At 38.3% G+C, this 15,626-nt stretch overlaps 1 protein-coding gene across 2 annotated transcripts in view; it reads left to right on the top strand.

Moving 5' to 3' along the window:
• Ppp3cb (protein phosphatase 3 catalytic subunit beta) overlaps nucleotides 1–15,626 on the top strand; it is a 44,891-nt gene that overhangs the window by 1,292 nt on the left and 27,973 nt on the right. The gene's annotated exons all lie outside the window — the stretch shown is intronic.

Genomic DNA, 15,626 nt, shown 5'->3' with positions numbered 1-15,626 from the left:
ATTAAAGGTGTGCACCACCACTCACTGCCCACGTATGTGTTTTCTGTTTTCAGTCTGCACTTTTTGGTTCTTAAAGCATGACCAAATATATTCGAACCTAGGCTTATGTGGTTGGGTTAGGCGTTAGAATGAACTAAAGAGTTTTTGAGCTTCTTTTTCTGGGATTTTTTTTTTCTTTTGCCTTAAGAAAGAGACAAAATCAGGCGCTGATCTTATCAATACCTGTAGTTTTGTAGGTGGGGGTCGAAACAGGCAATGGCCTCCTCTTTATTTTCTTAACTGTATTTCCTGTATGCTTATTTCTCTGGATACTTCTCATCAGAATAATAGCTGAGGGAACTAGTCACAGTCCTGAATCATGTATTTATGTTGTCCTTATGTGAATCTTGTTCCTTGTCATTTATGTGGCAGTCTTTTTCCCATAGTGCTTTAATGAAGGAAAAATGAGTTTCCAACCATAAGGCAGATTCCTTAGGGGTGAGTTGTAAGTCTAATACATGTCCATTTACAGTTTATTGTTTTGAAATGAAAACCATTTTCTTAGGAGGAAAGGAGCTTGTTTGGGAAATTTCAGTTATAAAGCTTATGGCTAATGCATGCTGTATTTTATTTGTATCTTCTTCATGGTGACAACTTTCATTTCCATGTGGAATGTCTTAGAAATCCTGATACTGCAGTGGCACATGCCTTTAATCCCACCACTCTGGAGGCAGAGGCAGAGGCAGAGGCAGAGGCAGAAAGATTGCTGTTAATTTTGAGGCCAGTCTGGTCCACACAGCAAGTTTCAGGGTAGCCAGAGCTATATAATGCACCCTGTCTAAAAAGATAAGTAAAAGAGTAACACATAAATCTCAGATTTCATAAGTTCAGGATATTTTTCTAGCTTTACATATACACTACTTCCTCAGATTGTTGGGAAATTGCTAGTAGTATTGAGCGCAAGTAGTCTATTCCTCTTTGGAACTTTTCCTTGTCTTTAATAAATTTTAGGCCCAACGCTTCTAAAGATCTTTATTTTATCGACTTTTTTTAAATATTGGTTTTATTTTATGTGTGTGGATGTTTTGCCTGCATGTTGCATATATGTACCACATGTGTATAGTGCCCCATGAGGCCTGAAGAGGGTATTATATCCTGTGTAATTGAAATTACAGAAGGCTCTTAGCCATATGGATATTGGAAACCCAACTCAGAGCCTCTAGAAGAGCAGGCAGTAAAGGTTCTTACCTGCTCTTAACTCCTAGTCACACTCAGGAAATACAGATGTAAGTGTGAGAGATTTTAATACTATAGGTGTTTCATTTATAAATGTGATGAGCCTGTTACTAAAAATTTAGTAGCAACTCTGTTTCATAGTCATGGATAATTAGATTTCTAGGTTAGTTCTATTTAGTTCTGAACCTGGTAGTCCAGCTACTGCCTCAGCTCAAACTGTTCATTAGAGATTTAATGGAGAGGTTGTCTGTTGGCCCCGTGTACTGCTCTTCCAGAGGGAGGACCAGAGTTCCATTCTCAGCATCTGCATCCAACAGCCCACAGCTGTCTCACTAAGTCTGGCTTCAGAAGATCTGATGCTCTCTCCTGTGCTCTATGGGCTGCTGCATTCACCTTCATATGCTCCCACACAGACATGTATGCGTATACATAATTAAAGATAAAAATGAATCATTAAAACATTAACCCGATATGGTTAGTCACAATGGCAGACTTTCATAATTCCAAGACTTAGGAGGCAGAGGAGGATTATTAGTTCAAGATCAGCCTGGCTCACATAGTGAGACTATGTCTCAAAAATCCTCAAACAAAACAAAATAAAATGTTCCTGAAGCTTTTGTTACCTTTTTGTGTGTGTGGGGTCTATATTTCAATTAAGAAAATGGAGACAAACATCTTGGTGAGAAGCTCAGTGGGTGATGCGTGCTGCCAAGCTGACTTAACCTTGATTGATTCCTGGGACCCACGTGGTAGAAGCAGAGCACTAGTTCCTCTGGAAAGTTGTCCTCTGCGCTTCACATGCAAATAAACTCATTATTCACAGTAAGTAAGTGGAGCAAGTTTAATAGAATGTAGGCCTAACAGAAAAGGAAAACCGTTGTCTATGTACCTCATTGCCACATCAGGAAAATGGTCCTGACTTAGGAGTGTACCTCCCTTCCTCTCCCAACACATTTACTTAGCCTCATTTTCCCAGGTACTTTTCCTCCCTAAGTCTTAATGCATGTTTTGCTACATAAACTTAAAATTCAGTTTTGTAAAGCTCTAAAATTCAGTTTTGTAAAGCTCTCTGTTACTATAGTGTGGAATTCACCATCCCATAGAAAATAGTGTTTAGATTATATCCATTTTTAACACCCACAATTTTTTCCTTAAGTTTTTAAAGAAAAATATTGTACTTTCAATGTTTGGGGTGTGTGTGGCAGAAATGCCAAGGCACTCCTGTGGGTGTCAGTTTTCTTATTCTACCTTATGGGTCCTAGCAGTTCAATGAAGTTATATCAGGCTTGATGGCAAGTGTCTGTACCTACTGAAGTATTTCACACAACCCCCATTTTTTTTTTTTTTTTTTTGAGACAGGGTCATATGTAGCCAAGATGTTGGCCTCAAAGTCAGTTATTTAGCCGAGGGTGGCCTTGAATTTATCACCAGGCTTCACTTCACCAAGAAGTACACACAAGAGTGCACACATATATTACCATGCCCAGCAACAATTTTCCTTTATATTCAGCATTACCCTCCAATTTTCTAGTTTTTATTAATCATAAATTACCACATTTTCAGATTGAACCAAAATGCTGAAAAAATATATTTTGTTTTAGACTGATTTTTTTTTTAAATGGCCAGGCATATTCATTTAGCTTATAAATCAGAGTTCATTTGTCACTCTTATTTCTAATACCTTAGTTTTATTAAAATTGTTTAATTTTTCATCACAGATTTGCAAATGATTCATAATATTCATACACATGCTGATTTCAGAGTTGCTCACAGATATTTTTATTTCATGTTTTAAAAGCAGTTTGAATGTTAGTTTCATTTACAAAGTATCTTATAGGCTTATGTATAAAGATAACTCCTTAAAATGAATTTCCTTTTTACCCCTGTTAAAATTTTAACCATACTAAGATAAGTTTTTAGTACCGTGTGTTCTAGAGAAAGCAAAGGAACAGAGACTACAACATGTGAGTTTAAAAGAAAAGAGAAAGGGCTATGGTAGCAAGTTACCTTAGAAAGAAAATGTCAAGAAGGAAATACAGCTGCTCAGGAGAGAGCTGAAAGCCAGAGTTATTGAATGATTAAGCAAAATTGTAAGGGGAAATTTGTTGAAAAGAACTTTGAAGTTTTAAATGAGGTATGTTTTAGTGTCAATCATATGACTTCATTTCATCATAAAAATGTTAATTTATATTCAGAGGTAAAATGGTTGAACTGATTGTCTTTGTACATAAAATTTATTTTAGGATATGAAAGTTATAAAATAGTAATAGGACAATGGTGGAGCAGGCCTTTGACCTCAACATTTGGAAGGCAGAGGCAAGGTGGATCTCTTGAGTTTGAGACCAGCCTGGTCTACAGAGTGAGTTCCAGGGTAGCCATGACAACACAGAGAAACCCTGTCAAAAAAAAAAAAAAAAAAAAAAAAAAAAAACCCAAAAAAACAAAACCCACAAATAAACAGAAAAAGTTATAAAATAGTAACTAATTTTTTTTCTTTTCTTTTTTTTCGGAGCTGGGGACTGAACCCAGGGCCTTGTGCTTGCTAGGCAAGCGCTCTACCACTGAGCTAAATCCCCAACCCCTAAAATAGTAACTATTAAATTCCTGCTGTATGTTTCTTAACCTTGTAGGGAGACAGTGGGGTAGAAGTAAAGTCTTGATCCTTAGGAAACTAAGTACTCATGAAAAGTTAACAGATTTCATTGAATATGAATGTGGTTGTGATTGTGGTTATTGCAGAAGTAGGAAGTTGTCTCAGTTCAAAGGATGTAGTAATGTCTGGTCTGGCAGGGCTCTTTTTTTAAAGACGGGTTCACTATGTGGCCTTCAATGACCAGGTTAGCCTTGAACCCAAATCGTCTGCCTGCCTTTTGCCTCCCTAGTGCTAGGATTAAAAGTAAGTGCTACCACACCCTTTTTTAAAGTGGGAGATAGATATATATTACTAAGAGCTTTTTTTAAGGGAAAAGAAGCCATGAAGAATAGATAGGATTGAAATAAGAAGGTAGGGTTCTTTACATGTGCAACATTTATTGGGTACATGCTTCGTACCAGGGATTTTAGTAGGAATTGGAGTGTGTAACTTATTTGGTATTATGCTTGCCTAGCATGCAAGAAGCCCTGAGTTAATCTGTAGTACCACATAAACCAGATATAATGATACATCTTAGTATTTAGGAAGTTGAATCAGAAGTATCAGAAGTGCAAGGATATCTTGTTTGAAGTCAGCCTGTGATACATCAGAGTGTTTTAAAATAGAAGATACAGTCTTAACTAATACATGAGACTTTAAAAATAAAAGGTAAGTAGAATACAATCTTAACATGGGAAGTATGGTGGTGACACTGAATAAAAACTAGTTAGAAACAAAGTGCTATTAGAGTGATAAGGGAAATGACAATCTCAATTTAAAAAGAAAGTGTCACTGAGAATAATGTTTAAAGGTACCCCTTGAAAGATGAGTACAATTGGAATAGAGAAACAGAAAGGTACGTAGTTTGAAATGGTAGTTAGTATATAAGGTGCTTGGCAAGGAGTGGCAGATGAAGTTGAAAAGGGACCTTTTGTGTTCCAAGTTAAAAAGCTGAAGTTGTGGCTTGCTCTAGCAGGTTAGCCTGTGGATGATTAAGACTGCAAGCCATAGATAGAATTAGACTTTCTGGCTTTGAAAACCAGCTGTGCCACTGAATAAATAAACCTCAGGTAGACAAGTTCTTAACATTCTCAGTCTTAGTGTCCTCATGAAAGCTAGAGTTAATACAGTCTTTTTGATAGAGTTTGTGGGATATTACTGAGAATAATGCATATAAAGTGTGTAGCATAGTGCCTAGCCAGGCATGTGGCTTGTTCTGAATCACTGTTTTTGATTATTTTAAAGTAGAATAGTGATCCATTACTATTTTGAAAGCTAACTGATGAAATTTTATGAAACAAAATTAATTATTAAAGGAGGCAGAAGCTTTACTTTGGTTTAGTTATGTTAGAGTAGTTCAAGAGAGGGATGGCCAAAACATCAATTAAGGGAAAGGAAAAAATGTGTCTGATTATGCTTAATAATAGTAGGAGGTAAGCACATATTGGATACATGATGGGGATGGGAGTGAAACAGATCAACAGCACTGTCTGAGGGATAGTAAGACTAAATTTGCTTTAAGGAGATTCAATTGATCAGTTAGTGGAAGTACAGATTGGAATTACTTGTAAAAGATTGAAAATGGTCAGTCTTGGGGCTGGAGAGATGGCTCAGCGGTTAAGAGCACCCGACTGCTCTTCCAGAGGTCATGTGAGTGCAATGGTGGCTCACAACCATCTGTAATGGGGAAAAGACAGCGACAGTGTACTCACAGATTAAATAAAATGGTAAAAAATCAAAACAAAAAGTCAAAAAAAAAAAAAAAAAAAAATGGTCAGTCTTGGAAAAACTTCATTGGAAAAAGACCTTAAGATTTAGCATTCTAAAAAATACCTCACTCAGTGAAGTGCCTGTGAGGTAAAAACACGTCTGTATAAGCCTGGTGGCCCAAGTTTGAGTCCAGAACCCATGGTGAAAGGAGAGAACTGGTTTTTCCTTTTATTCAGTATGAAACTATTTCCAGTCATATAGTGTACACATTCAATCCCAGCATTTAGGGGAGACACAGGAATGCTATTAAGTTCTGTCTCAGCCTGAACTAAATAGGAGAGACTAAACAAGGAAAACTTAAACAAAAATAAAACTACCTAAAATTTTGAGCCTGGAAATTAGCTGTGATTTGTTTTATTGAAGATGAATAGTAGAATTCAAGTTTTCTAATAGAAATTAGATGATAAGAATTGAAGTAATGTTGACACAGTGCAGTTAAAAGGAAATTCAGTAATGAAGATGTTAAAAAAAACTGCAAGCATTTGAATATCAATCAAAAAGACTTGGAATCACTGTAGAAGCAACTCAATTATCTTGCAAAGAAACTGAGTTCCTTTCCCTGCTCCCACATCTGATGGCTTAACACCACCTGTAACTCCAGTTTTGGTGATTGTGATGCCCTCTTCTGGCCTCCAAGGGCATCTGCTATACACATGTGGTACAGTATACATACTCAGGATCACACTTACTTGTATAAAATAAAAATATGGCTAGAGAGAGGACTCGGTGGTTAAGAACACTTGTTATTTGTTGCTTTTGGAGAAGACTCAGCTCCCAGCACCAACCTTGTGGTTAACAACCATTTATAACTCCAGTTCCAGGAATCTTGATACCCTTTTCTGACCTCCATTGGCACCAGGCATGTATACAGCACACATACATACATGAAGGTAAAACACTCCTATATCTATAATCTAAAAAATAAACTTAAAGATATAAAAATAATAAGCCTTTTAAAAAACCTAAAATCCAGAAAGGGTTAAAAAATCCACATTTTTTTTAAATTAATCTGAGTGATGGGCAATCGTGATACCATAACAAAAATAGCAATAAAGAAAATAAAATTTGAGGATGGATACTTATTATTTAATAACCACAATTTTTATTTCTTGAATCTTTCCTTAGGTTACTTAGGATCTATGGCTGGCTACTCCATAGATCTATATTAGACTGGTGAAAAGTCTATGTGGTTTGGTTTGATTTGGTTTGGTTTATGGTTTTTGAGATAGATTTCTTTTCTTTCTTTTTTTTTTTGAGACAGACTCTTACTGTGCTCAGACTGGCCGTGAATTCTTGGTCCTCCTAAGTACTGGCATGACAGGTATACAGCTGAGGAGCCTTTGGATGACCCCTTAGAGCAAATGAAGTTTGTCATTGTGTTAGTATAAAGACGTGATACTGGAGATCATTTAGATCTAGTTTGAACCATGGCTCTGCATTTTAAGAAGATAATTAACATCTCTGAATCTATTACCTCATTGATGAAATGGAGATGATATCTGTATGATCACACAAGACATCTCTGAAAATTACATGAGACTGTATATTAGAAAGTATTTTACAGACTAAATCATAAATACATTGTCATTGCTACATAAATTGGTCTTAAGATTTGTAAGTATTTTAGAAACTATTACATAGTAATAATTGAATAAACTATATTATATATCATTTGATATGTAGAGAAGAAAGACTTAGCCCCTTTACTTTCAAGGTACTCATAAGCTGATAAGGAAGACAGGCATGGGGCTGGAGAGATGGCTTAGTGGTTAAGAGTACTGGCTGCTCTTGTGGAGGTCCTGAGTTCAATTCTCAGCAACCACATGATGGCTCACATCTGTAATGGGATCTGATGCCCTCTTCTGGTGTGGCTGAAAACAGCTATAATGTATTCATAAATAAAATTAATAAATCTTAAAAAAAAAAAGGAAGGCATTTAACGATGTATTTGGTACGTGCTATAACATAAGTATGCGTCATGTCCTATGTTATTTGGTCCAGAAATAAAGAATACTGTTAATGTAGGCTGGGAATATCATAAAAGTTTCCAAGAGTAAAACATTAAATGATATTTAAAGACAAGGGGTAACTGGGTGTGACCATTCATTCATGAAGTCCTGTTATCCTAGGGTGTGGGAAGGCTAAGGGGATTGTGGAAGTTTAAGTTCAGCATGGTTATAGTGAGTTCCAGATGAGTCTGAGCTGCAGTATGAGTGAGACCTTATCTCAACTCCCTAACATAAGATGAGGTTATATATCCACAACAATATGACATACAACGTAAATCAGCCCAATTGATCCATCCACACCCATTCATCTGTATATCCATCTGTCATCTATTGAACACATTGTCACTATGTAGCTTGGCTGGCTTGAATCTTGCTATGTAGACCAGACTGCCTCAAACTCATAGAAATCTACCTACCTCTGCCTCCTGAGCACTGCTCTCTATACTACCATGCAGAGTTTTAAATAAGAAAGCTAGTGTCCACAACAGAATATGTTCAGAATATAAGGTAGTGGTAAAAGATGAGGGTAAAATACAGGGTATGTATTTGGTCGCGAGGGACCTTTATACTGTATTAAAAGAAGCTGTGGTTAAGAGACCTTCCTGCTCTTACAGAGGATCTGGATTTAGTTTCCAGCACCTACATGGTAGCTCATAACTGGGTGTGACGGTTCATTCATGAAGTCCTATTATCCTAGGGTATGGGAGGGCATATTCCCACAAAGAATACTTTCATAACTCTAATTCCAGGTGATTGGATGCCCTGTTCTGACTTCTGAGGACACCAGGCACACATGTATACACAGACAGATGAACACTCGTACATATAAAATAAGTTTAAATTAAAAAATAATTTGAAAAGGAAAGCCAATCTGAAATACAGTCTTGATGTTTGAGTTTTAGGAAGAGTATTCTGTAGGTTTGGGCAAGCGGCTCAGTAAGTAGAATGCTCCAGGACCTGAATTCTGCCTCCAGAACCCAAATAAAAAGAGCTGGTTGTGGCAGTACCTGCTAGTAAATCCAGTACTGGGGAGGTTGAGACAAGCAGGCCTTCAGATCTCTCCTGTCTGTCAGCATAACCTAGCCTACTTGGTGGGTCCCAAGCCACTGAAAGATCCCATCCCAAAAAAAAAAAAAAAAAAAAAAAAAAAATCATGACAGCCAGGTTTGTCCTCCGGCCTAGACACATGCTCACAAAGAATACTTGTAATGGGCAAAATGGGAAAGATTGTAGTAGTTGGGCATGAGGAGGGGAGGAAGTCTTTATTCGATGCCTCTGGCGACTAAAGAGACCTGTTTTCCATGTAGGGTGAGGAAGAAGTCATGTCTACGATAATTTGCAGATTAATTTGATAACTGTTTTGGTGATGGTTTGGATGGAAAAACACTGCATTTTGGCAAGTTTACAAAATCTATAGGCTATAACGTTGGATAGTTTATAGTTTAATGTGGATCTGGAGTACAAGGATGGGATCTGAACCGAAGCTTTCTATTTAGAAGTCTGCAAAATATAGGTGCTAGTGCATATTTGTGATCTTAGCAGCACTTAGGAGCCTAAAGCACTAGAATTTCAAGTTGATGGCTAGCATGGACTATTTATATACTAGAAGCTATCATGTTGAGTAAGATTACTAATTCAGAGTAGTATGAGAGGAGGCTCAAAGACAGGACCCATAAGACCACCACTGACATTTAAGGTTCAAGAGAAAAAAGCGGGTTGGGACTGTAGCTTAATTGATAAAATGCTTGCTTAGCACTCACTCACAAAGTCATGCTAGGTCTCCAGCACTGTATAAACCAGGCAAGGTGCTACACATCTATGATTGCAACATTGGAAGGTGGAGGCTAGAGCATCAGGAGTTCAGTGTCACCCTTGGCCAACCTGGGCTATATTAAACAGATAAGTAAAAGTTGAATATGCTGGCATACATCTTTAATTGTACCACTCTGGAGGCAGAGGCAGGTGAATCTCTGAACTTGAGGCCAGCCCAGTCTGTGTAAGTTTCAGGTCAACTAGAGCTATATGCATGGTGATACTGTTGTATAAAAAAGAAAGAGGCCAGGGTATGTATTGTAGAGCCAGGTATGTTGAGGTGAGAAGGTTTCCTTGGCAGGCCCATGCTGAGGTATCCCTTTCCTCTGAGGTACCAGCCATGCAACAGGTTTAGTATAGAATAGAGTTTATTTAGGACATGAGTTGGGAAGGGAGTGGAGACAGACAGAAAAGACTAGAAGCTGGCCAGGAACATGTGAAAAGAGAGGGGGAGATGGAAGGGGAGAAAGGGTCAGAGAAAGAAGGGGCAGAGAGTGAAGGGGCAGAGAGTAAGAGAGTGAGGAGGGGGCAAACAGCCACCTTTATAGTAAACCAGGCCTACCTGGCTGTTGCCTAACAACTGTGGGGCAGAGCCTAGAAGGGATGCCAACAGAAACCCTATCACACACACAACAGAATGGGAAGAAGTCCATGAGTTAAACCAGTGAGACACTGAGTTAGAAAGTAAAATGCAAAGCCAGGTAAGTTCTTTTGAGAACCCAAGAAGAGAGAATTAATTACAAGGTAGCGAATAGTGTAGAAGCCAGATAATGAGAAATTTGGGTTGCCTGGAAGTGCCAGGGACTAGCTAAATTGGAGACTATGAATGTGTGGCATTACTGGGCAATTTTGATAATTTTATACTTGCCATAAAAATTTACAAGCTAAGTTTTTGAGAATTGGGATTTTTGCCTGCCATGTAATGTGGAGAGATAGAAGGGCAAAATGTCTAGAATGCTTCAAAAGTGGATGAATGGAGTAGCCTCATTGTAAGAATTAAAGGTAACCAAGAAGGAGTTGATAAGAAAGGACTCTGCAAGTTCTTTTTAAAAGAAAGAATTTCTTTTTATTTATTTGTGTGATTGTTGTGCTCAAACTCACACTATGCATGTGTGCAGAGGTCAGAAGAAGAAATCTTATCTGGAGCTGGTGTCACAGGTAAGCCACCTGACATAGGTGCTAGGAACCGAACTCCAGACTCCAGTTTGTTTCATTTTGTAGTGCTCCTCCTGGAATCCAGGGCCTCGATAGATGCTCACTGAGTCAATAGAAGTCCAGATCTTCAGGTTCTTAATACAGACTCAAACTGCAGACAACGAAAAGGGAGCGAAACCAGAACATAGAGGGATGTGGTCATTTAGGGACTGCAGTTCAGAAGGTGGAGCAACAGAGAGTGCTCAAACAATCAGGGAATGTTCAAACTTTCTGGTTCTTCAGTTTTAGGTACGTCATACATTTGGATATTGACAGTGAAGGAATTTAGAAGGGATAGGAAGTTAGGATGACAGAAAACAATTTAAATTTAGTAGATGGCAGAGACATGACTCAACTAGTTAGAAGATAATATCTCAAAGGAAGACTTTGTTTTGGTCTTCAGTGGTGCAGTGACAATGTTGAAAATCATAATGGAGGGGGGAAAGTTTGAGTTATAGACCATGGAAAAGCAAGCAAGATCCACTTTGAAGATTTGGTATTTTCCTTTAGGAGAAGCAAGAATTAATTAAGCTAGAGAGATAAGTATTATGTGAAGAGATAGTTTGTGTATGTAATGGGAGAATGTACTTTTGTGTTTGTTATTTTAATTTATAAAAGTAGTTCTAGAGTCCTCAATAAAACTGTTTGGAAGAGAACACTAAAAATATCATGAGGAAAAGGACAGAGGTAATTCAGAAGCATAGAAGTATAATGAGTATTGGATATTTGTCAATAAGATATGGTGATAGTAGGAAGCATAGATTGGGTTGACTGATCACAGGAGAAAAGTTGTTCATTTAGCACAGGCTACCTGTGCTTTAGAATTGGAGGCCTCAAAGGGCTAAGATTTTGCAGGTCTTACTTAGAAAGAGGAGCAATATTAATTTCCAAGATTCTTTGTTTATTTCGCATATTGATGACACAGTAAGATTCCTGGTTCTTTCATCCCTGATCAATCTACATCTTCAGTTTAATTTTAAAAATATTTTAATATTTTGTTTTGAGATTTTTAATATATTTTAAATTTTTAAAAAAATGTATTTTCATTGGTGTTCTGCCTCCACATATATCTGTATAAGGGTGTCAGATCCCCGGGAACTGGAATTATAGACAGTTGTGACTTGCCATGTGGGTGCTTGGATTTGAACTTCAGTCATTTGGAAGAGCAGCCAATGTTCTTAACTGCTGAGCCACCTCTCCAGCTCCCCTCCATCCATATATATTATATGGATGATCTGGAGCTTGCTGTATAGACCAGACTAGTATTGTGCTCCCAGAAGCCCTCCTGCCTCTGCCTCCCGAGTGCTAGGATTAAAGGCTTTGTTCTGCTTTTTGTTGTTTTTTAAATTACATTAAATGTATTTACTTTACAACCCAACATCAGCCCTTCCTCTCCTAGTACCCCTTATGTAATACTCCCTCACTCCCCTAAGAAGGGGAAGCCCTCCTCTGGGTGTCAACCCTTTCCCACCTCCCATCCCACCCTGAACATCCAGTTGCTGCGGACTAGGCACATACTGAGACCAGACAAGGCTGTCTGTTTGGGGTGTGAGGTCTACAGGTAGACATGTAGGCAGCAGGCTCAGGGATAGCCCCTGCTCCAGTTGTTTGGGGCACCTGCATGAAGACCAAGCTGCTCATATGTTATACATGTGCTTAGGTCCAGCCTGTGCTTGTTCGATGGTTGGTGACTCGGTCTCTGGGAGCTTCCAAGGGTCCAGTTTAGTTGACTTTGTTGGTTTTCCTGTAGATTCTGTCCTCTTTGGGTCCTTTAGTCTTTTCCTCAACTCCTCAAGCCCCATCTACTATTTGGATGTGAGTCTCTGCATCTCTTTCCATTGACTGTTGATGGGACCTCTCAGAGGACAGTTATGCTAGGTTCCTATATGCAAACATTTCATTATACAAGCATTTCAGTATGCAAGAGTTTCATTAATAGTGTCGAGTTGGTTCTTGCCGGTAGAATGGGTCTCAATTTGGGGCAGTCATTGTTGGGGCTGTCCCTCAGACTCTGCTCTTTTTCTCTGCATACCTTGTAGGCAAGACACATTTTGGGTCAGAGGGTTTGTGGGTAGGTTACTGTCTTTATCCTTTCACTGGGAATCCTGCCTGGATACAGGAAGTGGCCACTTCAGGAACCATATCCCCCACTGCTAGGAATCTTAGCTGTTCTGTTTTGTTTTTAAGACAGGGTTTTGCTACACAGTCCTGATTAGCCTGAAACTATGTTGAATAAATATGGTCTCGAATTCATGACAATGAATTCGTTAGCCTCCCAATATCTAGGATTACAGCCACCTCAGCTAAGGCTATTAACTATTTTTACATTTTATTTATAGGTGTATGTAAGTACATGTGCATAGAGTGCATGTAGATGTGCGAGTGTAGCCAGACCACCTCAAGTTTCATTCTTCCTTTTGAGCTGTAGCCTAGTTCTTAGTTTTTTTTTTTAATAACATGTATATATTTTGTGTGTACATGCTTGCATGCACATGCCATTGTGAGTATGTGGGTGGGTAGTCATGTGGAACTCTGGGATCAAACTCAGGTAATCAGGCAATTTGTTTGTTTGTTTATGTTTTTAAACCACTGAGCTGTCTCTCCCCCTTGCCTTTTGAGACAGGGTGTCTTACTGGGATCTGATGTTTAGAGTAGGCTTTGCTGGCTAGCTAGCAGCTCCAGGGATCTACCACTTGTCTTTGCTTCTCTAGCACCGAGGTTACAGGTGACTGCCACTATATCAGGCTTTTTATAATTAATTCTAGAACTTAGAGGCAGAGACAGGAGGATCACCTCAGTCTTGTAGCCAATCTAGTTTACATATGGAATTATAGACCAGCCAGGCTACCTACCTAGAGATGGATGAAGACTCATCTCAAAAAATCGGTGTGCAATGGTGGTTGTGGTGGAGGAGGAGAGATGACAAGAAAACCAAGAGAAGGACTAACACTGTCTTACGTTCCACTCCCTCTGTAATACTATTTTTTTCCTTTTACTGGATTTTTAAAATTTATATTTTATTTTACTTTTTATTTTTTTAATTGGACTTTTAAAATTTACATTTCAAATGTTATCCCCTTTCCCAGCTTCTCGTCCATAAATCCCCTATCCCATCCTCCCTCCCCCTTCTATGAGGGTGTTATAAATAATATTTAATTGTGCAGTTGTGATTACTTGTGGAAATCATAAATACATACTTCAGGAATGGAAAAGGTTATAATGTATTAAGTATATGTGGGCAGTAAAATAAGTTAAATTGTATAGGTAAGCATTTGACTTTGATTTTATCTACATCCCTAAAAGATCATATTAAAATTGATCAGAAGACATTGTTTTATATTTGTATTAAGAACATGGAAGATGGGGCTGGAGAGATGACTCAGTGGTTAAATGCACCACCACTTGATCTTCCAGAGGTCCTGAGCTCAATCCCCAGCAACCACGTGGTGACTCACAACCATCTGTGATGGGATCTGATGCCCTCTTCTGGTATGTCTGTGGATGGCTATAGTGTACTCAAAAATAAAATCTTAAAAAAAAAAAAAAAAAAAAAAAAAAAAAAGAACATGGAAGATGGACTGGCAAAAGATATCAGCAGGTAGAGGCACTTGCTGCCCTGGCAACCTGAGTTTGTTCCTGGAACCCATGTTTAGATGGAAGTAAAATAAACCAAAAATTGGCCTCTGACCTCCATACACATATTGTGGCACATGCACTCACACACATCATATAGACTAGTGGTTCTCAACCTTCCTATTACTGTGACCCATATTACAATTTGTCATGATGTAGTGATCCCCCAACCATAAAATTATCTTCATTACTGTTTCATAACTGGAATTTGCTACTGTTAATGAATCATAATGTCAATACCTTGTGTTTTTCAGTGGTCTTAGGTGACACTGTTAATAGAGGAGAAATATGGATATAGTCACATAAACACATGCTATAATAACTATTTTAGAAATAACATGGAAGATTATCTTACTTGCATTTTATTTCTTATTCAGATATATATATATGTATATATAAAATAGGTTTGTATATATAATAATAGGTTTCATTTGGTTGGTTTTTTTTTTCGAGACAGGGTTTCTTTGTGTAGATCTGGTTGTCTTAGAACTACACTAGCTTTGTAGACCAGGCTAACCTTAAACTCACAGAGTTTAAGCCTTTGCACTGCCACTGCCTGGCATAAATTATATTTTATAGTTGAGCATCCATTATAATCAAAGGGTTCTGACTGAAAATGTTTTGTAGTAAAGAAAAAACTGTAGTTATCTTGATTTTTTTTTCTCCAAATAACTCAATTCTCTAACCATTTTCAACAAAGAACATGCTGTTATATGTAGCTTGTTATCCTCCCGCCTCCACCCCCCTAGTGTTAGGGATTAAACCTAAGGAACGCCTTGCATTTGTGAGGCGGGTACTCTACCACTGAGCTGTAGTCCAGATCTTACAGAGTTCAGCTAGCTAGTTTCCTTCATTAGATTTGCTTATACATGTGTGTGTGTTATATTTATGTTTTGAGGCAACTCTCAGTTGCCTAGGCTGAACCCAGGTTTGCTAGGTTGTAGACCTCTATAGCTTGACAGAAGGAATTGTAGAAGGTGGACTCAGGGGAACCCCATAATTTCAACACCTAGGAGGCAGAGGCAAGTGAGTTTTTTATGAGTTCATGACCAACCTGGTGTACATAATGAATTCTAGGAAAGCCAGGACTCCGTACTGAGACTTTATTTTTAATTGGTTATTTTATTTATTTACATTTCAGATGTTATCCCCCTTCTAGGTTTCCCCTCTGAAAACCACCTATCCCATTCCCCCTCCTCCCTGCTTCTATCAGGCTCCTCCCCCACCCACCCACTCACTCCTACCTCAACACCCTAGAACAAGACTCTTAAGAAATACTTTTTTTTATTTTCGTGTGTGTGTGTGTGTGTGTGTGTGTGTATTGGGGGATGGGGAATGCACGAGTGGCTGCTCACACTTAC

The sequence above is a fragment of the Rattus rattus genome, chromosome 12 (assembly GCF_011064425.1).
Source record: "Rattus rattus isolate New Zealand chromosome 12, Rrattus_CSIRO_v1, whole genome shotgun sequence".
Taxonomy (NCBI): Eukaryota; Metazoa; Chordata; class Mammalia; order Rodentia; family Muridae; genus Rattus; species Rattus rattus.
Note: the sequence above shows the minus strand (reverse complement) of the source record. Positions and strands in the feature narration are given on the sequence as shown.